A 16,168-nucleotide genomic window follows, 5' to 3' on the forward strand; every position below is an offset into this window, starting at 1 on the left:
CTTGAGGCTTCACTTGAAGAACTTTACATGTAATAACTCATTTTAGCTTCACAGTAGCACTATGATGTAGGCACTATTTTTTATCTCCATTTTATAGATGGGATCACTGAGTCACAGAACAGCTTAGAAAATTATCTGACGAAAATGTGGTTGGGTAATAAGGATCTGGACCCAGAGAGTCTGACTATAGATTAACCCCCTCCCACCCCACCTTGGCACCACAGTATATGACTTCTTCAGACCAGAGGAGCTGGCTTGGCTTGGAGTGAGGGAGGGCTCAGGAAGCAGAGAAGATCACCTTCACTGATACTTACCCCTGTGATGTTTCCCTAATCCACAGACTGTGCCTCTGGAGGAGGAGGGGAAGGGGAGCATTCTTAATATACTCAATTGTTCATAGTCAAACCACAGAATGAACTGCATCAGTCTCAAAAGGTTTCACATGTATTAACTTTTACTTCTGAAAAGAGACTGGAACCTCCTTGAGAGCAAGGAGCAGAGTTAGACGTTTTATTACACCCTCACTTAAACCCATAGAGATGGGCACTTCGTGGGGGTCTGGTAAATACTGGATGGTCTAACAGAAAGCAGAGGGGTTTAGGGACTGAGGAAGGATGGTGAGGGTCCCTGAATTATAGAGGAGGCACAAAGCTGCATTCTTAGGAACAGGTGTAGCTATTGTGGGCAAGAGGGTCTTGTCTTGTCACAGAAAGAATTCAGAGAAAAGACACGGAGGTTAAGAAAGTAAAGTGAAGATTTATTAAGAGATGGATAGTACACTTTCAAGGGGAGAGTGGGCAGGCTCAGTTGAGCAGCTGCCCCGAGTTTCCTTGGCAAGCTCGGTTATATGGTTGTAAAAGTGAATGGGCAGAATATTCATTGGCAGGGAGGGGCTTGGGGTTGTCTTTCCTGATCTTCATCCCACCTCCACCGTCCCAGGTGGGGAGGAGGGATATTTTGTCTATTTAGTCTTGATTGGGAAGTTGGATGAGGTCATAATGAACAAAAGGTTACATTTGGATGGTGAGGATTCCTGTCCTGTCCCACCCTTCTGCCTCCAGGATGCTTATCAACCCAGAAGGTATGGTTTTTTATCAGTCCAGAGGACTCTGTTTTTCTTAGTCTGTCCAAGGACCCCTGTTGTTTACAAGATGTATGGTTTTCTACCATTTGCTCATGCCCCCCTTTCTCTGCTCGTATCTAGCTACCTGCCTGCTCTAACGTAGCAATATTCTCCTAGTGCTGGGGCATCACTGACAAAGATCAAAGAAACAAAACAAAGCTGCTTTTTATCCCTAAAGGGCTCCTTATGTCCCCAGCCCCCAGTTTTCCTTTGCAAATCAAGGAATTTCACAAAGCCAAGGTCATGTGTACTCTTAGTTTGAATTAGTACCTCATCAACTCAGTATCACTTCCTTTTGACACTGAGACTGTGAGACAGGATGGAAGAGGGCAGGGCACAGCCATTCAAGGAATGCTACAGCAATTAACACCAAAATGGTGAAGGATTCAAACCCCAATAGGCCTTGAGCTCAGGATGATGAGAGATTTAACTTCTAGTGGATCCTGAGCTTCATTATACGCCCATTGTTAGTATTAACATGGTGAATAACACGCCCCCAGGCACCATGGCAGTCCCAAGGCTAGCCACAAAGGGTCAAAGCGTGGAAATGGCCAACTTCCTGGGAATCCCCGCCCCTTCCCCTTAGACTGGTCCTTCCACTTATTAGCATATGAAGCCACCAAGCCCATAAAAACCAGCAACATGGCGCCTCACAGCCGCCCCTCTCTCCCTCTCTTCCGAAAAGGCCCGCATTCTGTCTATGGAGTGTGTGCCTACTTTTAATCTGAGCACCCAACCCCCACACCTCATGGCCTTTCTCTTGCCTTTCAATGTATCTCTCTGAATAAATCTACCTTCACTCAACTGTGGCTCGCTCTTGAATTCCTTCCTGTACAAAGTCAAGGACCCACGCTTGGCAGGGCACATCCCAGGGGCTCAACCAAAGCCTGGGACACAGCCCTTCTCATGCTCCATATCTGTTTTCCTGCATCAGCTGTATTGTGCTTAATCTTATTTCTTTCAGACTGAGTCCACCTTCTCTCAGAGTCTGAGTGTGTGGATGGGAGCTGATTTGCTTGTGTGGTTCAGAAAGTAGGTCTCTTGGAGTAACTTCTGCAGAGCATCAAGGGAGACTCGGCTCCTGGTTTCTGATTCCCTCCTGTCACTCACCCACTGGGCACCATGAGCAATGAATTAAGAGTTGGCTTTTGTCTCTGGCAAGGCGGGTCTGGGTTGTGTTTTCCTTTGGGAGTGGGGTAGGGTGGGGGTGTTACAGGTCTCCTCAGACTGAGTTTCCAAGGCCATTAATAAGTGCAAAACTAGAGCCTAGAGTTCAAGGACAAAGATGGCTTTTCTGAGGAAATCAGACAGGAGACTCTCAGAATAAACATCTTGGTGTTCATTGCACGACCCCCATTTACTTCAAAGTGCTGTTTAAAACAGCCAGGCCTGAGCACACAGGGCACAGCTGGCTTCTGCCTTGGTCTGGTGCCCAGGCTCCTGGGTTAACACTCACTCCAAAACTGGCTGCTCTTCCCCACCTCCCTCCTTCAGAATCCCAGCCCTGCAACCTAGCAGTCAGGAGGGTTGCCTTGTCCCCATTCATTTGCCAGTGCCTGGGCTTGTGGAGGCTGTGAAAGCTAGTGGTCAGCCCCAGGCAGGCAAGGGGACTCAGGATCCTGCCTGAGAAAAATCTGGATCCAGAACCTGAGGTCTGCAGTGTCATCCACATCTCAGAGACTGGAGCAACACAAATTAAAAAATAAAATAAGGAAACTAGCCCTGTCAACTCAGCCTTCCTTCAAAGAAGCTGTTTATGGTGGGGAGCTCTGAGAGGTGGAGAGAAGTAGGGACCTGGCATTTCACTGAAGGTCTGGAAAGGACGGAATACTTCAAGCTGGGTTGTTCACAGGTCATCTCCAACAGCTCCAAACTCACAGGGAGCAAAACAGCAAAACCTTTCTGGCTCTTGAGAGACTGTATTTGTAGGTTCCCTGAGGTGGGGAGAGTTGGTCTGGCCAGGGCAGTAAACTCCAAGAAGCAGAGATGAACTTGCAGGATGTTTTGTTACTGGAAGGCTGAAGCCAAGACAAAATCTCTCCTCTCTGTTGTCATATCTTAGCACCAAACCACTTTTTCTCTTGTGTGTTTCCAAATATATTTTCTTATGTGACACATCTGGTTGCTAATGGGTGCAGTTCCGACCTTGATCTGCTCCATAAAGATTTCTAGAGCCTCCTAGAAACTGTTACTAAGAATATTGTCCCTCTACCACTAACACGGATGTTGACAGTTAAAAGGAGAGTGAAGAGCTAGGCAGTTTTATAGTTTTCTAGATTTTTGGACCCAAGTGATTATTTTCAGATCTCAAGATTTACTAGAAACCCTATGAACACTGGAATTATTAAAATTTTGGAGAAATGTAAAGAAGGTCCTTTAACATTTTTTATGGATAATTTTGTTGCTTTTATACTCATTGGTTTGGAACCTATAATGCTGGATATTTTGCAATACTCCCTCAAACTGAGATATATATTTTAAAATATCCAGAAAAAATATGTATAACGATACTCAGAAAACTAAACTCTAATTATTTAAATATACAATAGGAAGATTTTTTTCAAACAAAGATCTTTAGCATTTCCCCAATCCTACGTCCTATCAAAAAGTATACTTTAAAACAAACTTTAAGTAAAAATTCTTCACAAAATTCTTCAAAGTCCAAGAGAATAAAAACTATGATTTAAATTGAAACTATACATAAGTTAAAATTAACATAATTTAACAAATTAAAGGCACAGAGGAGCAGATGCATAAGTTCCATTAACTCATGGGCTCCTGAGGCTACAAGGAAACCACAGTTTCCCTGGGTTTCTCAGTCTTACCAAATGATTCCCGACAGGTGTTTACCTGACTGATTTTAAAATCACCAGCAAACAACATATGCAGACATTTTCTCAAGGGGCCTCCTATCTCGTGCGCATGCACCACGTCTTGAAGATTGCCCTGTTTTCTAGGTTTTATGTCTTGCTACTTCAGACCAGTAGGTACCAGCTAAAGTTAGTTAAAAGTTAAAAGTTAGAACCAGCTAAAGAGCCTCCGCCAAAGGCGCTCTGATTCTTGCTGCCACCTAGTGGTAAATTCAGAGACTGCAGTGTAACACGGAGGCGGGGAGACGGAGGAGTTGGGGAGGAGGAAGGGGGTAGGGGAGGGAGGATGAGGAGGGGAAGGGGCGGGGAGAAGGAAGGAGAGGAGGAAGAATGATGCAGCCCTCTGGGTCCAAGTATGCACAGAATGAGTTTTGAAAGAGCAAAAATATTTTACATACTTTTTCTTCATCCTGATTAATGTAAATAATCACAATTGCTCAGTATCAACCCCAAATCAATAAAGGTTACATAGACAAGAACAAATACACTTTTAAAGTAATCCATCAGACTTCAGGATGGAGAGTACGAGAGAGAACGACACTGAACTGGTCGGAACTTCGGGCTGTCAGGAGTCCTTGTTTCAAGTGGGTTTCAATGAAGGAACTCGAAGGGGAAAATTGTGACAGCTACCAAATTTAACAACATTTCAAGGATCCACTCACTTCAGTTTATTCAGGTGCCTTTGGTTCAGGAAGTAGAGTTACACTTGGTGAAAAAAATCTGTAGCTCAGAACTGCTGCTAAAGTCATCACAAAACCACAAGCTAACAGAGCAGAGTAGCCAAGGTGAGGGCGCTCTTAAGTTTGAGACCTTCTGATCCCATGGCTTTGACAGTCGAGGAGAGGAACATTTAACCTCTCACCATATTCAGCCGAGTTCTGTGGCATCCTGGGCATTCCCTATGTTTTTAGCATCTCCCAGCTAACTCCCTCGGCCAGAGGAGGGAGGATGAACAACAATGTGCTGAGCTCGGAAGATAGTGATGCTTATGGAAGGGTGAAGACCACTGAAAGCTCTGGACGTTTTAAGCATTTGTGCACCACGTGGCAATGTGAGTGGCCACAATAAAATCTGTCCTTTTAAACCATGGGCAATCAGACGGATTTTGGCTGTACTCCCTGGTTTGTCTAACTGGTTTCCCAAGAGTCTGAACTCCTGTTCCTGCTGGTGACAATGAGTAAGGACTTCAGAATTTCAGATGAGCCATTAGCCACCACCTGCATGCACTTCTTTTAGGCCTGCTGTACCCTTGTAGGTGGAGCCAACACCATCCTGACAGTCTCTTGGGACAGGCATAGGCCTGTAGAGATAGCTACTAGGATTTGGACAAAACTGTCGTACAAGGGAGCAGATAACTGAGTCTTTTATCCCTCAAACCTAGGTTTTAACATTTTGTTTTCTTTCTCTCCTTCCCCTCCCTCTTCTTTTAAAATTCTCTTGAACATTTCTTTTATATTGGTAACCCCCTTGGTGATATTGGCACTAGAAAGACAGGGGTAACAGTCTAATTCCATCAGATCAGAATCTGAAGTCATGTAGATAAGAAGCTGGAAGATGGCATGACTTGACCCATGGCTTATCCAAAATTGTGGGAGAGAATTATTTTACAGAGAAAAATCTTGAAAAAAAGACATTTCTGATCTTGCTACTATTTTGATGAAAACTCTTAAACCCCACAACTTATAGCACAGGCCTTCTTAACACCTGACCTTTGACCACTGTTTCTACCACCCACCTTGTGTTTTTCTTGCCACACAACCAAACTACTTACAGTTTTGTGACATCCCCTTATCACTTCTGTGGCGTGATATTCATTATTCCCTCTTTCTGAAATATAACCCCCCATCATTTGTCTACAAGACTGACATTTATTCTAAGACTTCTTAGATTCTGCCCAGCAGAGGTCGTCATCCCTCTCCTTTGTACTAAGTTTGTGCCTGTGAACACAGTGCTGTCTTTTTATGCTTATGTGATCACTCATCACAGGCTCCTCTGCTCTGACAGAGGGTGAGCTCCTCGACCTTCTGGGCCTGGCTTGGCTGTGACCATGCTGCAGCTACCCTGCGCAGATGGAGCGAGGTGTGCTGAGCTGAACTGGAGCACTCCTGGGAATCAGAGAACCCCGAAGACTGCCTTCCCAGACACAGGGACCTCTCTCTTACCTTCCTTCCAGCTGTGTAACCTCCTGCGGCTCCAAAGCTTTTGGCGAATGTGCCCATGCACACACACATCAACATCTCTGGGGTCCATTCCAAAGAACTCCACCACACCACGACCGCTGGTGCCCACAGATCCGATCCTGTGAGCTTCATCTATGTAGAGGTAAGCCTTGTATTTCTTCTTTAGGGCCATGATCTGGGGCAGACACACGATGGAACATTCCATACTAGAGCATAAGAAGAAATTCTAGTCACCAGGGTGCACCCTTCTGGGAAGCTCTGTGTCACCTCCCTTTCAGTACTTCTCAGACAGCCTGCCTGACACCTTACAGGGATGACAGCGACAGGCCATTCCTTTCCTCTTAACGCATATTTTATTTGGTTAAGAAAACCTTCCCAGTCTTGTAAGGCTGCTCTGGCATTATTTTACCAGGAAAAAATAATTTACACTCGATGGATTTACATGCCTTGACTTGTTAAACAACTAGCTCACGGCCTTGTTGATGAATTTATTTGTAAAGCCACCTAGCGTAGCTAGACTGATCACGTTGGGTTCTAGGTGCTTTGCTAGTTTTAGTTACATTGCTCTGTGGTGATCCTTCTTTATCAGCCTGCTACTGTCATATTTGGCCAGTTCTATCTGACCTAAATTCAGTGCTTAAATTGCCGAAGATTAAAAGACGGAATTAACCAATATACTTAAGATGAGAGAAGCTGACCATGGAGGAGTTCACGGTTGTGCACAGAATGTAAAGTTGGAGGAACTCTCTTTAAAGGAGGGGCTTGCCCTGCTTCTACCGGTTTCATTGCATCTCAGGTGTTGATCATTTGAAATGGATGCCTGAGTGGAGAGGAGGAAAGCGCAAGTCCGTAATATCTAGGCCCAATCCTGGGAAAAGGATTAACAGGGCTTGGTGCTTGGTGCCCTGAATGGTTTGTAAAAGCCTCTTGGGACGTGTTGATTCTCATGACCTCTCCCAGGAACTTGAGTACTTTTAGCATTTCTGCCATCTCCTCTTGTTTAGACTGCAGGAATCTCCCTTTCTTCAGTTCTTTCACCAGAGAGTTGAGTTCCTTCCTCAAACTCAGGTTGACCCTCATCATTTTTCTGTAAGTATCAGCGAGGCTAAGTATATTTACTGAATCTTTGTTGATCCTGGCATTCTCTACAGATGTCTCCATCCCAGCATTCTCCTTTTTTGCAGCACAAATCTTGTCAATGAGTTGGCATTTCTCCTCAATCAGTGCAGCCAGTGTTTTTTGCCAACTTCTCTTCATGTCTTCCATAAAGTCAACTTCTATAAGACTGAACAAGTCTGAAAGTACATAAGACACTCACCAATAAGCTGATGACAGGTAGACATGCCAATGTCTGCCCTTCTATGTTCTGGAAAGAGAACCATGAACTCAGGCCACTGGGCAGCAGCAACACCACGACCTCACTCAGCTTCCCAAAGAAGAGCCCTAAGCCAAGCTCCACAGAGGATGGCAGCCCCTCCATGGCACTGATCCACCACAGGACTCTGCCCTGTTACCATGGATCCACCAGCCACAACAAGCCCCCGGGGAACACACCAACATTCCACCTGGAACCCAGCCAGCAACTGACACCCTGGATTGGATTGGCCAGGGATCTTGTCAGTGCTGGGGGAAGGGCTGTATCAGAGGAGAGGTTTGTAACAAAATTGTGATTTTCTCCATTATGGTCATATGGTCATTTTTTCTTCCCTCTTTCCTTTGGTGTTTATCTCAATACACCATATAAATGAAAAAAAAAGAAAGATGAATGAAAAACCCACAAAAGAACTTTAAGAAATACAGTATTAATTAAAGCATAGGAGAACGCCCTAGTCCCTCCTGTTCAGTCCTCAGGAGCCCAAATGCTTATTTGTGGCGCCTGGCGGTGTCCCTTCTTTCTCTTCCCTTAGGGCAGTGGGTCTCAGTCCTGAGTGAGCACCAGGATCCCTTGAATGGTTTGCTGGGCTCCACCCCCAGAGTTTCTGACTGAGAGGATCTGAGGTGGGCTGAGAATTTGCCTTTCTACCAAGCACCGGGGAGATTCTAGTACTGCTGGTTGGAGACAGCACTCTGAGAACCACTGCTCTAGATAAACTTTTGTTTTAGTCCCAGCTGCTTATTTTTCATGGTATTATTGTAATTTGGTAAATTTACACAGTATTGTAAATTGCAAGAATACTTCAAGTCCTCCAGCAAAAGGAAAAATAGGGAGTAAATAAGCACGGAAAAATGGCACCTCTGGAAACCAATGGATTTAAAAGAACTTTTGTCTTTAATCAGTTCTCAGAACACTTTGTCAGCCGTGTCTACACCGCACAGTTTTGACTGCCCTGACAGGTGAGTTCTAAGAAAATACACAGACTCACACTCTCACCCCACGAAGGGGGTTGTCAAACAATTCAAACAACCCATCGATTTAATTCAAGAACTAGTCAATTGATACAGAGAGTTGAATTTCTCCCTTCTTCTTAATTAGTTTATTTATTAAATTTAATGTATTAAACAAATTAAGTGTTGGGTCAATTCTATGAAAACAGTCCGGCTTTTGTATAGTCACCCAGACCTATGGGTGTTGGATGTAGCAGTTATGATTTTAAAAAAAATTTAAAGGATTTTATTTTTCAGAGCAGTTTTAAGTTCACAGCAAAATTAAGTGGAGGGTACAGAGATTTCCCACATACCCCCTGCCCCACATATGCCTAACCTCCTCCATTATCACCGTCACCCACCAGAGTGGTACATATGTTACAGCTGATAAACCCGTATCATCCAACCCATACATCATCATCTAAAGCTTGTAGTTTATATTAGGGTTCACTCTTGGTGGTGTAAATTCTGTTGGTTTGGGCAAATGTATAATGCCATGTATCCATAATTATAATATCCCACATTTTCACTGCCCCACAAATCCACTGTGCTCCAGCTCTTCATCCCTCTCCCCACCCAACCTCTGGCAACCAGGGATCCTTTTGCTGTGTCCATAGTTCTGCCTTTTCCAGAGCATTATGTGGCTGGAATCATATACTATATATATGCTATATACCTTTTCAGATTGGCTTCTTTCACTTTAGTAATATGCATTCAGGTTTCCTCCATGGATTCTCATGCTTCCGTAACTCATTTCTTTTTAGTGCTAAATAGTACTCCACTGTCTGGATGTTCCGCAGTTTATTTATCCATTCACTGACACTAAAGGGCATCTTGGTTGCTTCCAAGTTTTGGCAATTGTGAATCAAGATGCTATAAACATCGGTGTGCAGGGTTTTGAAAACACAAGTTTTCAGCTCCTCTGGGTAAATACCAAGGAACAGGATTGCTGGATTGTAAGGTGAGAGTATGTTTGTAAGAAACCACCAAACTGTCTTCCAAAGTGGCTGCACCATTTGCATTCCCACCAGTAGTGAACGAGAGCTCCAGGTTGCTGCATCCTCGCCAGCATTTACTGTTGTCAGTGTTCCTGACCTTCTGATAGATGTGTAGTGGTATCTTACTGTGTTAATTTTCATTTCCCTATTGGCATATGATGTGGGGCATCTTTTGACATGTTTATTTCCATCCATAAATCTTCTTTGGTTTAGTATCTGTTAAGGTCTTTGGCCCATTTTTAACTCAGTTGTTTATTTTCTTATTGTTGAGTTCTAAGAGTTCTTTATATCTTTTCCATAACATTCCTATACCAGATGTATCTTTTGCAAATATTTTCTCCAGTCTGTGGCTTTTCTTCTAATGCTCTTGACATTGTCTCTCAGAGCAAAGGTTCTTAATTTTAATCCAGACCAGTTTATTGCATTTGTGTTTTCACAAGGTCATTCTGAATGGCTGTTTTCAGATTTGATTGATTGATTGATTGATTGATTGATTGATTGATTTTGTTTTCAGATTTTAATGGAATGAAGATCAAATTGTGTCATAGAGTTCTCTTCAAATAGAGTTCTCTTCAAATAGAGTTCTCTTATGTAAGTTTGCAAGGTAATTCCAGTATTTCCTTAGGGAACTGCTTGTTAAAGTTGTTTCCATTGAGAAGGAAGAGCTTACACCTGTCTGATGGCCCACACTGAGATGGTAGCCACACCACTTACTAACTGAGGACTTGAGCAACTTACACGATGTTCTCTGCCTCAGCTCCCTAGGATGTAAAATAAGCACGATGGGGTCACACTGTTCCTAAAGTCTTTATAAGGACGACTAGAAACAATGCTGGTAAAGTGTCTGACACGCAATGAGCTCACATTGGGTTCTCTCTGTTCTCAGGAGGAGTTCAGATGGAAGTGGTTGCAAAGAGGAAGCCTAATCTGAGAAATTGGGAACTCTTGCCAATGCTCTGTGTTGAATCTTCTAGGAAAAAAGCATACAAGTGTCTTACATAGTAAGCGGCTGTATGCCTTCAAAATTCTAGAATCTTCTCATCTTTTAAAATGTTATGAGTTGGTAACACAAACAGGCCAGAAATGGACATGTCGCAAATAGCCACTCTTTGTTCTGGAACTGAGTTTGGCAGGAGCCAGAGTTAATGTTCAACAGTTTGTAGACACTCAGGGCAGCTAATTAGCCATCCTTGCTGGGGCTGGCCTAGCTGATGTTAGGAGTCTGCCCACCTGGTTTATATTTCTTCCTCTAAGATTAATGACTCAACGATACTGCCAATTTCTGGAGTTAATGCAGGGCACACATGAGTCCAGAGAGAATTCAGTTTTTATAAAGAGTTATATTCACCCACACTAAGTTTTCATTTTCTCAATGTGACCAGATTTGAACTGAACCTTTTCCTACAGTGGGATATGGAGTTTGTGTGCATAACAAGGCTATCTGTGTTATTCCTGTGGATTGCTGTCAAATAACTGTGCCAAAAATGGTAAAGAAAACAAGAACAGCATTTTATTCTTTCTTCCTGATTGGAAGTTTGTGTTTTCTTTTGATTTCAATAGAAAAAAACCCACTAAAATACAACTGTAGGTAAAGATAATTCCACCAGTTAATTTGAAGCCCTGTGCAGGAACCTGAATTATTCTTACACCAGCAAGCCAGTGAGTAATTTCTTTATATCTTTTCTATTACATAATGTATTAGCTAAGCGATGAGACTCCTTTTAGAAATCTCCCTCTCACCACCTTCTCCTCCACATAAAAAACATATTACCCACTGGTAGGGTTGGGAATTAAACCACTGGTTTGCCAACTCACATGGTGGGAAAATCTCCTTGGTGGCCCGAAGTATAATCCAGGAGAAGAAAGGGAGGTGGAGAGAGAGGGAGTAATGGAGTTAAGACTGATTAAAAGTAAAGTAACTACTGTTTTCTTTTTCTTTGTCTTTATTTGTTTAAACATATAGATATGGGTTAGAGTTTACCACCGAGGTTCTCAATCCTCGATTTCGATGTTTGTTTATATATGTGTTTTTTGAAAAGGCTGGACAGTATTTCTTGATCAGTTTTATTTTGAAAGTTCGGGCTCCGGTGTGCTGGTTTCTACCCCAGGATATTTGGGATCCCTCTCCCCATCTCTAGTGTATTTTTGAATAATATTGAGATTTCTCAGCCACAAGGAATTGACAACTAGACTTCTCAGAGACACAAAAGTAGAAGAGTGTGGCTAAAACAACACAAAGGAAAATGAAGTTGAGAACACTAAAATAATACTATTGTACTTTTAAACCCCAAATCATGGAATCGTGGAACTCTAGACTTCACATTTCAATGTCCCTATTTTACAGGTGCAGAAGCTGAGCCCTAGAGAGGTTAATGGAGAAAGTCAAATGGATGACCTTGCATTTTCCATGTTTACTTCATTGGATGTGGACATGTGGGCTGACTGTCTGTTTACACTGGGCCTCTGCCCCAGCAGGGCCACTTGGTTTGAATCCCAGCTCTGTTTTATCTCAGTTATCTCCCCTGGGGCAAGCTCTCTAGGCCATGGAACCTCAGTGTCTTTATCCTCACAATAACCTCAAGAGTCCTGGGGGAGCTGACACGGGTCGGCCCACCTGAAATATTTAACAAGGAGCAGACACATGATAAATGTGAGCCCTGTCCTCTGACACCCGTCCTCCATGTGTCAAACAGTTTCACTGTGCAGCTGGATTATTGTCTTCCAAGTTGCAACTTCTTCAACCAGAAATAAATTTAATGATGGAGACAGCTACCCTTGTTTGTGGGTTCACTGTGGGCTGGGCTTCTGCCAAGCACTAGTTTCATTTAATTCTTACAAAAGAACCCTATGAAGGGCACATATCTGTAGGCAGCAACACACGATTTGAGCCCATGATCCAGGCCTCCCCTTAAATCCTGACTCCCCTGTATTCTATATACAAATAATAATACGTACATGATTTATGGATTGTGACATTATTATTGTTACTATTATCGTAACTGCTTTTGTGGAATTTATTGCCTTCCCAGACTTGGTATGTAGCCTTTCTATTTTGATACCTACCTGAAAATGTCTGGTTTGGTTGGTTGCTCTTTTTTTGAGTTTTGAAAATTGATTTATGTGAGTTGTCTGTGGTGGGGGGACTTTGCCCATTGGGGCAAACCACAAGTCAGAGATAAAAAGGATCTGGGAGGGAAAACTCTGAGGAGGCTTTGTGTAGACATCCACAAGGCATGTGTCCATAACGTCTCTAAAAAGTAGAAGTGTATTTGTGAACCATTGATTTCATGTTTCTAACCCTGACCCCTTGGAAAGTTTTGTGCGAAATAATTTTATTTTCTGGTGATAGCAGCAAATAAGAACACCCACATGTTCCTGAACTCTAGTCTAGGCTAGCTTTATTCTACAGATGAGGAAACTGAGGCCACAAGAGGTATGGAGGCCTGTCTGAGAGATGCCTTGTTTCCAGTCTTTTAGGTCACAATCTCATTTAGAGACAAGATTCCTGTGCAAGTGACATAAAAGAAACCACTCTGTGAACCACATCCATAGACAGTGGAGACTTCTGTCTGTATATAGATCAGGTTGATTGAGCTGCTGTGGTAGACTGCCTTCAAAGGTGGTTATCTGCAAGTCTTGCCAGCCCAGTACACACAAGCCAAGCTTCCCACATAGTGGTGGGGTCTATTTCCCCTCCCCTTGAAGCTGGGCTGCCCTGGTGACCAATAAGTTACAGCATAGTGATGCTGTACCAATTCTGGGCCTAGCCCTTAAGTGCTGGCAACTTCTGCTTTCCTCCTCTTGGAAGCCAGCTGCCGTGTTGTAAGGAAGCTCTGGCTAGACTGCTGAATGACAAAAGCCTGCATGACAGAGACAACAGCTTCCCAGGAAGAGGAGGAAATAAGGCACCTCAGTTTACTGCCAGTACCAAGAGCCCAAATGTGTGAGTGAGGTCATTTTGGATGTTCCAGCCCCAGCTGAACACTTCATTGAATGCAGCCCCATAAATGACCCCAAGCCATGCCACGTGGAGCAGAACTGCCCAGCTGGTCCAGATACCACACTGCAGCATGAGAAGTCATCACTCACTATAGTGCCTTGAGGTAGTTTGTCTCACTGGGCAACCACCACTGCTAGTGAACCCTCGTCTGCGGTTTGGTGCCACACTGTCTTGGAGCCAAAGTCCAGACCTGGCTCCCCTGTTCTCCTGAGATCACAGTAGGACCCAGGCCCAGCACCGCCATTAACAAGCCCCGCCACTGGAGTGGTTTCTCTGGGTAACTGGTGGGGATATTTGACAGTGAACCCCTGGTAGTCCACTTAACGTCAGTCATGATCAAAGGACTGAGAACACAACTTCCCTTCAGTGGAGCCGAGTTCTGTTTATGTGCAGTTGGGTTCTGTTTACTCTAGTTAAAGGAGCTTCCCTCCCTCAGTGGACCCAGGCCTGGCTGACAGGTGTTTAGACAAGGGCTCCTGTCCCAGACTGGCATCTGGCACACATCACACAGGGAGAAAGACCCAGGCTTGAGGTTACAGCAGCCCAGGGTCAAGATGAGATTATTTCCTAAAAGGAGCACGTTCAGGGCTAGTGAGTGGCTAAACTCTTCTACAGCAGGGTTCCTCAGCCTGCACCCTTTGACATGTGGAGCCAGACGATTCTCTGTTTTGGCGGACTGCCCTGTGCATTGCGGGAGGTTTAGCAGCATCCATGGTCTCTGTCCACCAGATGCCAGTAGTCCCCTGTTGCAGTTGTGTCAGATGAGAATCGCCCAGCCTGCCTGGGTGGTGCACTCAGGGCTGGTTAGATCACCTGCCTGAAAGAAATGCTGCTTCTGCTCTCCAGCATCCTTTGCAGCCACACTCCTCCTTGCTGGGAGTTAAGTCCTCATTCTGACACAGAAGGAAGGGGACCAGGCACAGCCATTCAAGGAATGACACAGCGATTAATATCAAAATGGTGGAAGATTCAACTCCCAGTAGGCCTTGAGGCTCAAGATGGTGGGAGAGTTGACTTCTAGTAGAACTTAAACTTCATTATACACTCATAGTAATATATTAGCATGGTGAATAACATGCCCACAGGCACCATGGCAGTCCCAAGGCTAGCCACAAAGGGTCAAAGAGTGAGCAATGGCCAACTTCCTGGGAATCTCAGCCCCTTCCTCAGGGTAGTTGGAATGGTTCTCCCACTTATTAGCATATGAAACTATTAAGCCCATAAAAACTGGCAACATGGCATCTCGTGGTCATCTCTCTCACTCCGTCCTCTTCAGAGATGGCCTGCACTCTATGGAGTGTGTACCTACTTTTACTTTAACCTGAGCACCCAACCCCCACACCTCATGGCCTTTCTCTTGCCTTCTGAAACAGCCTATACTCCATGCAGTATGTATCTCTCTAAATAAATCTACCTTTACTCAACAGTGGTTCGCTCTTGAATTCTTTTCCTGCTCAAAGCCAAGGACCCAGACTTGACAGGGCATGTCCCAGGGGCTCCATCAAGACCTGGGACATGGCCCTCCTCATGCCCACATCCATTTTTCCTGCATCACTCCAGAGAGATGATGTGGGTCCTAGGCTTCACATAGGAAGCTCTCACATTTCCATACTGCAATCTTCTACCCACAATGAGTCCACAAGATATTTTTTTGAAATAGGACTTGGATGTAATATTTTAAAATTGATCGAATACATTTGAACAAATTACATTTAAATCAGGGTACTGGCAGGAGAAGCAGAGAAAATGTGTGTGACACGATTAGGGGGTGCTATGTTCTAGGAATCTTTCTTGGAAATCCAAGCATTAGTGATAACATACTCTTTGATATCCTTTGACAAGAAAACTAACAATATAAATAATAAAGAAGAGGAATAGTTATTGGAAATAGCTTCTGTGTAGTATGCTGTCGATAGTACCTGGCATGATATGGGAACCAGTGAACACATAAAATGTCATTTCTCTTTCTTTAACAAAAGCCAGAGACTGATTCTTCAGCTGATGCATCAGGTTGAATGTGGAATCAATCCATTTCACCAAGATAATACAAGGGCTGTGAAAGAAGAAATGGAAGAGAAAGGGGTCTTCATTTTATTTTATGTCCTGTGTTTTCATCTGCAGAACAGGCATAATGATACTCCTGGAGTCAGTATTGTGTCCTGGTCATACAATATTTCCTCATTACAAAATGTACCAGACTTTTTTCATCCTCATCCTCTTGACATGCGGGCAGCAAGTGACACAGTTACACACACTTGAGTTCTCAGCTTCTCCTTTCTAGTGTCTGGAAAATTCTTTGGTTTTCTCTTATCCCTCTTCTCTTCCAGTATCCTTTGTGGGAGCCATTTCTTCTTTTTCACCCTTTTCCTTTTGAAACTTCCTTCCTGGTCCTTTTCTCTGTTTTGTCATTTACCTGCCAGTGGGTCTCTCACTTCAGTGAACATGAGTCATCTTCTGGGGAACTAGTTACAACGTGGATTCCCCGGCTCACTCCAGAGATTCTGAATCAGTCGGTGTGGGATGGGCTCTGCAGTGTGCATGTTCAGGATCTTAGGACCCCTGGGTCCATCACTCAAAGCCAGACCTCTGTTTTGAACTATATAATGATTTTCCTACCACATTTTAGACAAACC

The 16,168-nt window shown here is 43.9% G+C and overlaps 1 pseudogene; it reads right to left on the reverse strand.

The window, feature by feature from the left end:
• Window positions 1–16,168, reverse strand: part of LOC141573983 (serine palmitoyltransferase 3-like) — a 118,225-nt pseudogene that overhangs the window by 36,263 nt on the left and 65,794 nt on the right.

This window comes from Camelus bactrianus, chromosome 19 (genome assembly GCF_048773025.1).
Source record: "Camelus bactrianus isolate YW-2024 breed Bactrian camel chromosome 19, ASM4877302v1, whole genome shotgun sequence".
NCBI lineage: Eukaryota > Metazoa > Chordata > Mammalia > Artiodactyla > Camelidae > Camelus > Camelus bactrianus.